Below are 8,717 nucleotides of genomic sequence, written 5' to 3' on the forward strand. Positions count from 1 at the left end.
AGAAGGGGAATAATCTAAGTTTCATAGCATCATCAGTGAAGTTCTAAATCTTCACAGTGGTGCAAATCTCAAGAAATTCATCTAGATGTTTATATGGGTCTTCGTTGGTGAGCCCGTAAAAATATGGGAGCATTTGGATCACACTAGACTTTATTTAATATTGTACAGCTGCTACTTCAGGTAATCGAATGCAAGATGGAGAAGTGTAAATGGTGGGAGTAAAGTATTCCCTCAGGAGTTTGGGTTGTTCTTCAGCCATCTCAAGAGGTGGAGCAGATCCTATAGTTCTATAGGTACGGATTTCGGCTCGATGGATCCTAATAGAATGCTCTATTTCAGGGTTAAAAGGTACTAATTTCGGAGATCTGGAACGACACCCTAGCATGCACTAAAACTCTTCTGATCAGTCAAGTGCAGTCAAGCATGCATTAAAAGAAACACTTCAAATCCTTATGTTTGCCCTAAAATCACTAGACAGCTCCTAACTGGTTTGAAGAGGGCACCTAAGCCTCCAATCCAGTCTAATGAACTGAGTTGACCAGGTAAGCTTCCAGGTAAGTGGGGGGGTCACGATGCATTGCAAAGGTCCCAGAAATTCTTGTTGAGGAATTCTTGTTGCATTTGATCCCAGGAACGAATCGAATCGGCTTCTAAAGAATTCAGCCATTGCTTGGCTCTGTCTTTAAGGGAGAAGGGGAATAATTTATGTTTCAGAGCATCATCAGTGAAGTTCTGAATCTTGACAGTGGTACAGATTTCAAGAAATTCATCTAGGTGTTTATATGGGTCTTCGTTAGTGAGCCCATAAAAAGATGGGAGCATTTGGATCACACTAGACTTTATTTCATATTGTACAGCTGCTACCTCAGGTAATCGAATGCAAGATGGAGAAGTGTAAATGGTGGGAGTAAAGTACTCCCTCAAGAGTTTGAGTTGTTCTTCAGCCATCTCGACAGGTGGAGCAGATTCTATGGTTCTATAGGTGCGGATTTTAGCTCGAAGGGCCCTAATAGAACGCTCTATCTCAGAATCAAAAGGTACTAATTCAGGAGATCTGGAACGACACCCTAACATACATTAAAGCTCTTCTAATCAGTCAAGTGCAGTCAAGGATGCATTAAAAGAAAAACACATCAATTCCTTATGTTTACCCTAAAATCACTAGACAGCTCCTAACTGGTTTGAAGAGGGCACCTAAGCCTCCAATCCGGTCTAATGAACTGAGTTGACCAGGTAAGCTCCCAGGTAAGTGGGGGGTCACGATGCGTTCGCAAAGGTTCCACTTAAAAACCACTTGCCTCGAACAGATGGAGCGTCCCAGGGACAAAGCTTGCCTAGACATCAACTGAGCCATAGAGCGAAATTGGTGCAACTTTCGGTGATCTTCGTCCTATTGAGCTCGAATGTTCCTAGGGGCCAACGTCTAATTGATTTTAATTTGGGCAAAAATCTGATGATGAAATCCAGTTCTTATCTTGTTGGGGTGATTGCCCTTACTATGTGCAGATTAATTGGTGTATGTGTATCAAGCATGCATTCACACTTTTGCTGAAATTAAAATCAAACAATCACCACAAAATATCAGGCTAATTGGGAATCAATTTAAATAAGCAGAGTTCAGATGTTACCAAAGAAAATTTTCCTAGCAATTTTTTTATTTTTATGCAAACCTGTACAGCATTCCTTTTCCAATAGTTTCCTTTTTGATCGTCCCAAATTTTCTCTTTGATTCCTGATCAAATAATACCAAAAGAAAAATCAAAAATTAGTAAGAGAGAAAAAAGGAATAAGTAAAGTAACAAAAATAGAAAATATTTTTATTTTATTTTAGATATATATGTATATATTTTTTAAAAAAGAGTTTTTTTTATATGAAAAGAAAAACAACTATGCGAGCAATCCCCGGCAACGGCACCAAAAATTGATAGTCAGTTTTAAAGACCACGCAATAGCATGTATCTGGTAGGATAGTGATTACGGGTATCGATCCACAGGGATTGGGGTACAGTTGTTTTCTTAAAAATAAAAATATTTAAAAGGAAGAATTTGTGAAGACTATTAAACTAAGTAATTTAATAAGAAATGTAATTAAAATGATATCAGTTTGGAGAAACCTAAGGCAAGAAATTCACCACTAACATCGGAACAAGGATTAATTGTATTTTAATTTATTCTTGGATTAACATGCAAATTGGCTACAAGCCTAATAAGCATTTAAATAGAAATTCACAAAAGCAATTTGGGCATAATCCATCTTTAGTTAGCATGAAATGTCTACCCTAATCTAAGGTGGCAGCACATCGCATCTTCCTTAAGCATGAATTATCTTATTTTTACTTCAATGATCATGAAGAATAATTGTATAAACTTCATATTTAGAATCACAGAAATTAAATATGAAATAAAAGAAGATATTCGTTAAAAACAATAAGTTCATACAACTTCAAGAATAAAAAATATAAAACCCATGTCCCTTTGTTAGGGCTGCATCCAGCCCTAGAGAGGAGATCAGCCTTCCATGAAGTTGTGGGCGACAGCAGCAATGGCACAGCAGTGGGCTTCCATTTGCATCACGATCGGCTTCCTTTCCCTCAGCACTTCATTCTTAATTTTTTGTATATGGGAAGTTATTCCCAAAATATCCAAACCTCTCTCCCTCCTCTGCTTTTTTTTATTTCCGTGGTATTCCCTCCTGAGAAGAGATTGATGCCGAAGAAGGAAACGTCTCCCCTTTTATAAGCCGCTAGCTCCCCCTCCATCCTCCTCTGTTTCTTCACATGGGTAGAAGGATAAGCTTGGATGCGGGATAAGGATGGAAGAAGGTGATGATCGGATGCAGTTGGAGTTGGAGCTTATCCCGTGTGACTTTGTTCTGCTGGGAGAATGTGATCCGGAACGCTGGGATGAGCATGGGAGATGCGTTGGGAGATGATCCTTGAATCGCGGATGCTGGGATTAATCCGGAAGGGGAGTTCTAATCCGTGGATGCTAGAGATCAAGTTGGTTCGGATTTGGAAGAGAAAATATGGAATACGTGCTGTGACACAAGTGGTTCTCGTTGGGGAAGATGGAATGAACGAGCTGGCTCTGTTTTGCAAGCTGGGATTTATTCGGAAGAAGGTTAGCTTGATCTGATCCTCACGGCAGCTTGGATTTCGTGGTAGAAGCTCACGGCTAGGGAATGGGATTTGAGTTTATCCCGTGAAGATGGAGGGAATCCGAACGGGATGAAGGCTGGATTCGTGAGCTGAGAAGAAGTTGGGATAAGCTTGGAATCTAGCGGAAGATGGGATGCTCATCCATGGATCTGCTTGCTCTCATCCGGAAGCAAAGAACAACTCAAGGCAGGGGAAAATGGGAGGTGATCCGTGAAGCTCGGGTTGCTGGGAACAAACGCGTGAGCTGAGAAGATGATGCTGGAGGATTGAGCGCATGGGATATGGATGATCACGGAGTACCTGGACATGGAAGGAAACGGATGGGATGAAGGTGGATCGCAGAAAATCGCTGGGACTCTGTTTTGGGATACGGATGAACGTGATACAGGGGAGAGAATTTGTGAGATTTCTTATGTGGATGGTTGAATCAAGCATATCCGAATGCGAACGGGATGAACGGAATTCGGATAAGGAATACTCGGATATGCTGGGATGAATCCGGGAGAAGAGAAGATTGGATTCGGCCGTGGAGAAAGATAAGGATGCTGGGATGGATTAAGTCAGAACAGGGGAACTGAGACGGGTTGGATTTCATGGGCGATGGAGTCTATCCGGACGGGAGGAATGACGTGGAAATGGAGACGTGATATCCGAAAGAAAAGCTCTTCCGTGGTGCTCGAGGAGGAAGAGCGAGATGTGAGGAGTGGAAGAGTTGGGAAATGGCATTGAAGGGATCTGAAACTAGATAGTATGCAACTAGATAGTATGCTTTGAGATCTGAAAAATAAATAATTGAAGGGATTTTGTTAAAATAAGATAATTGGATCATGTGGAAAAAGAGTTGGAACGAGTGGGAAAAAATTTAGGCGAATGTGTGAAGAGTCAGGAATTAATGGGAAGCACTGGATTTTGGAGAAAAGTTCTTGGAGTCGACTCTGGAGGATGTAAAATTGTGAAATGATGCAGTGTAGTTTAGGCTTTACCTAATTAAGCGTGACTTGACCTGCATACATTAAGCTCAATCAGTAAATAAGTAAAACTCGAATTACCTTTAATAATTTATTAAAATGCAATGATGAAGGTAACACAATTTTTTAATTGAATTTACAAAATATGTGAATTAAAATAATGATAAGTGCTATGAATAAGATATTAATTTATGTATTATTTAGCACTTATCACCCATCACACATCTTAGCTTTGAAGAGCCGCTTGGACACTTCAAACCTCGCTGCGCGACTCTGTTCACCATACAACTCTTGTAGGTGATCAAGTATTTCCTTAGCAGTCTTCATGCTTTCATGCTGACATTGCAATTCGTTGGACATGGATGCCAAAATGTAGCACCTAACCTTATTGTCGTCATCCAACCATTTTGCATGCATCTCACGCTGCTCATGGTTGCACGGGTTGGTAACACCGGAAGTTCATGGTCAAGAACATAAGCTATCTTTTCACAACTCAAGACAATCTTCAAGTTGCGGAGCCAATCTTTATAGTTTGGTCCGGTCAGCCTATTGTTATCTGAATTCGAACTATCGGGTTGGAAGCCACTAACATTTGCAGAGAGTAAAGATTCTAATTAGAAGTTTGTATTTGACATTAATTTGTTTTAGGGACTTTTAAAACAAAATTGGATCAAATCCTTCCACTATTTCTCGAATCTCTCACACTCCCCTAGTAAAGATACGGAAACCTGCGACTTAGGGTTTCGAGTGGGGTGCTGCGGTCCCACCAATCTACATGTCATCTCACCTAATAGTTATTTGAGACACATAGCTGATGATTGTACAACTTTTGTACAATGCTTCGTAAGCATATTGAGCTAACCTAGTCTCCAAGTCGTAAGAACCTCACCTAACAGTTATTGGACCCGTTCCTTGGTTAAGTCAGACCCACCTTATATCCCGCAAAAATAAAGCTGCGATTGGGTCCTCACCTAACAGTTATTGGAGCCCAACCCCACCTTTACCCCACAACATCTCATGTTCATAGAGAGGTCCAATTCTTCGATGCAACTAGCCCACTGTATCCAGCCGAGACTAATCAACGCCGGAAAGATCTTAGCAACTCTACTACGGTGGAAGACCAATCGACATAATTTTGGGTAATCAGATCTTAGTGATTCCAACTTTGAGTTTTTCATAGGAGGTAATCGATCAATTGGCCAGGTAAGTAGGTGGGAGGCTCCTCTTACTCAGAGAGTAAGGTCCTAATTAAGTAACCATCTTTGAGCTTGCCTAGACACCAATTAGATCAATTAATCAAATATGGCTAGCTCAATGTATCGTTCACTCTCGATTGATTTAGGAAGGTTTTAGGTCTCTTGGGATTTACATCTAATGTAACAATCTACCCCATACCATATGTCATTCGATTTACATCTTATGTAAATGTCGTATTGATTCAAGTTTACATCTTATGTAATTATGAAATCCTTTCATATATTATGTGATTACATCTTATGTAAATGACATAATTGTTTCAGTTTACATCTTATGTAAATGTCCTATTGTTTAAGGATTTTATTTACATCTCATGCAAATAAATTTTGTTTAATCATGCATACATTGTTTTAAACATAACCTTAAACTGTTGGAATCCCTCGCACGCCGCAGAAAATTTCAGAAAAATTCTGCGCGCAGCGGAAGACATGCGCGAGATTCCGTTCATCGCATGAACGTATTTTAAAACCGTCGTTCGTAGACAGATTAGGATTAAATACTTTTACATAATATTAGGAAGATCAGATCTTCACCTTGTGCGGGTAGATATTCACCGCAATCTGATGATCGTGGTATTTGTTGGAAGGTTCGCTTGAAGCCGCACACGCGTCCGGCCTCTACGGGTTTCCACACGAGGCAGAGAACCAATCCAAACTCTCTAATCTCCCTGGGGTGCTAGCTCCCTTGCAGAGATATGTTTTGATGGCTGAAATCCTCTCTTGATTTATCAACTCTTTGATAGATCTCAAGAGGAAGAAGAAGGACTTGAAAGGGAGGAAGAAGATCCCATCTTGCTGCCTCCTTTTCTTTTATTCTTGTGGATGGAAGAAGGGTGAAGAGAGAAAGCCATACACCACCCTATTTTTCTTTGATGCTCATGGCTGAAAACCCAAGAGGAAGGAGGCTTGCCCCATGGCACAAAAACCAAGAGGAGAGGAGGCACTCTCACGGCACAAAAGAAAAGGAGAGAGGGGAGGAGCTCTCACGGATGGGCTGCCCCCTTTGTTTCCCCTTTTCTTCCCTCTTTTCCTTTTTATTTTTTGTTTGTGTGCGGCTGAAAACTTTTCATGGGAGAGGGGGGCTGCCGTATCCTCTTTCTTTTATATGAAGAGGGGCCCACATGCTCCCCTTTTCTTTTTGTTTGAACCCTAGGCGTGAGCTCCTACAAATTAGGAGCTCACGCCTATCTTTTGGCAAGAGGAGGGGCCCCACTTTAAACAAAGAAGGAGCCTCCTCTAATCCTCTCATGTCCCACGCCCAAGCCTCATCTCATGAGGTGCGTGGGCCCCACTTTCAGCCCCTTTTAATCCCCTCACAATTGAGGTCTAATCTAATTAGATCTCAATCAATTCATGAATCAATTAGGACTTATCCATATGAGTCATAATCCAATTATGACCCAATTGAATCTTGACTCAATTAAATTCTTCAATCCTAATCCAATTAGGAGTCATCTTAATTTATTAGATCAAAAATAATTAGGACTTTAGGAATCCTAATCCAATTAGGATTTATTTAATTTTAGTCCTAATCCAATTAGGACTCTAGGTATCCTACTCCAAGTAGGACTTTAATTAAATTTGATGTCCTAATCTAATTAGGACTCTTGGAGTCCTACTCCAAGTAGGACTCTTATTTAATAAGATCAAGCCCAATTAATTAAGTCCAATTGATTCAATTGAATTGCAATCCAATTGCAATTACTCCTTCTTCAACTCACTAACTCTTAGTGGGTTAATTAATTATCAATCAAATTGATAATCATGAACTATTGTGATTCCAAATCACAACTCAACCATCGGATCGGTCAATACCTCTATTGTGTGTGACCCCATAGGTTCTATTCTGTCTGGTAGTGAGATATATTGCGATCTCTATCACAATATCATTGAAAACTCCTTTCAATGGGTTGAAACAATTCCAACTCAACTCACCAGGGACCATCGATCATCAAGATAGTCCCTGTGAGTCTCACCATCCACCAGTGACACCTAGCAGCATGTAGTGGCAACCCAGCAGAATGGAATGATGAACCTCTAGATGCAGTTATCATATGATACGGTCCTTCTATCGTGGATCCCTACAAGACGGAGGTCATGGATAACTCGTCAAACCCCATCGTCTGTCATATGTCAAGATTTATTCGACTTAAGTTCGAGAATGGAAAACTCCTTTTCCACTGTACAACTACCCCGGCCGAGGATTTACGAACTCAGTCTCATAAATCACATAGGATCTCTCTTAACCTATCAAGATCGATAGATTCCATCTAGATGCACCCCTACTCCTACAATGAACCTACTGCAGCCAATCTGCACCACAAGAACCCAATTGGCTAGGGCTCATGTTTATGTGCTCGTCAAACTACAGCAACCTCACTGTGAATAGCCGAGGCATCGCAGGTCAAAGGACCAGTCATACAACTACAACATCAAGTAAGTCACTGACGAGTGGATAGACATCCAAGTGACTACTTGCTATGGTCACGCTCAGTACCCTTGTTCTCCAACAAGCACTTGCACAATTGCTCCAGTGTCGCCACACTGTGGACTCAAGACTCGTCCATCAAAGAAAGCGATCTGTGCACTAATCTCAGCGGATCGATCACCGTCCTCGTGATGATCCATCGATCAGGAGCAATTCAGAAATTAATCACCAATGACACATGCCTCAAATTCTCAACTCTTGAGAATATGCGTCATCATCTTATTAATTTCTTGGACGATTCATAGACACATAAGAACATGAATGAAAAGAATGCCCATTCTAATAAATTCATTATTAGGTCAAGTACAAATTTATGTCCCAGAATAAAATAATGCGTCAGCCAAATTGGCTTCTAGGGCATACTTCTAACAATCTCCCACTTGCACTAAAGCCAATCAGCTATAAACCTAAGCCCCATCTTCTCAAGATGCGCTTCAGTTTTCTGCTGACTTATCTGCTTAGTGAATGGGTCCACCACATTTCCTGTGGAGTCTACTCTCTGATCCTTTACTTATTTCTTTTCAAGGTAGTCGCTTATTAGGTTAAACCACCGCTCTATGTGCTTCGGCTTCTGGTGAGACCTTGGCTCTTTAGCTAGTGCTATGGTGCCTTTGTTATCGCAGTAGCGTGTTATGGCATCTGATGACATTACACCTAACTCCGCAATGAACTTCTTAAACCAGAAGGTTTCCACTGCACCCTTAGATACGGCTAAACATTCAGCTTCTAAGGTAGAATCTACAATAATCGGTTGTTTGGAACTCTTCCAATTTACTGAACCATCATTGCATATAATCTGATGTAGACTTTCTATCATCAATATGTGTGCATCCTTCTACCTTCAACT

The 8,717-nt window shown here is 40.8% G+C and overlaps 1 long non-coding RNA gene across 1 annotated transcript; it reads right to left on the reverse strand.

Moving 5' to 3' along the window:
• Positions 1-1,322: 1,322 nt before the first annotated feature.
• LOC149751324 (uncharacterized) lies at positions 1,323-6,736 on the reverse strand. Its single transcript, XR_016398336.1, has 2 exons — positions 5,917-6,736; positions 1,323-4,161 (listed from the first exon to the last, which is right to left on the reverse strand). It is a non-coding gene; the product is annotated as an uncharacterized LOC149751324 (long non-coding RNA).
• Positions 6,737-8,717: the final 1,981 nt, after the last annotated feature.

This window comes from Phoenix dactylifera, chromosome 14, assembly GCF_051530095.1.
Source record: "Phoenix dactylifera cultivar Ajwa chromosome 14, Ajwa_hap1_PhDact_Kaust_v1.1, whole genome shotgun sequence".
NCBI lineage: Eukaryota > Viridiplantae > Streptophyta > Magnoliopsida > Arecales > Arecaceae > Phoenix > Phoenix dactylifera.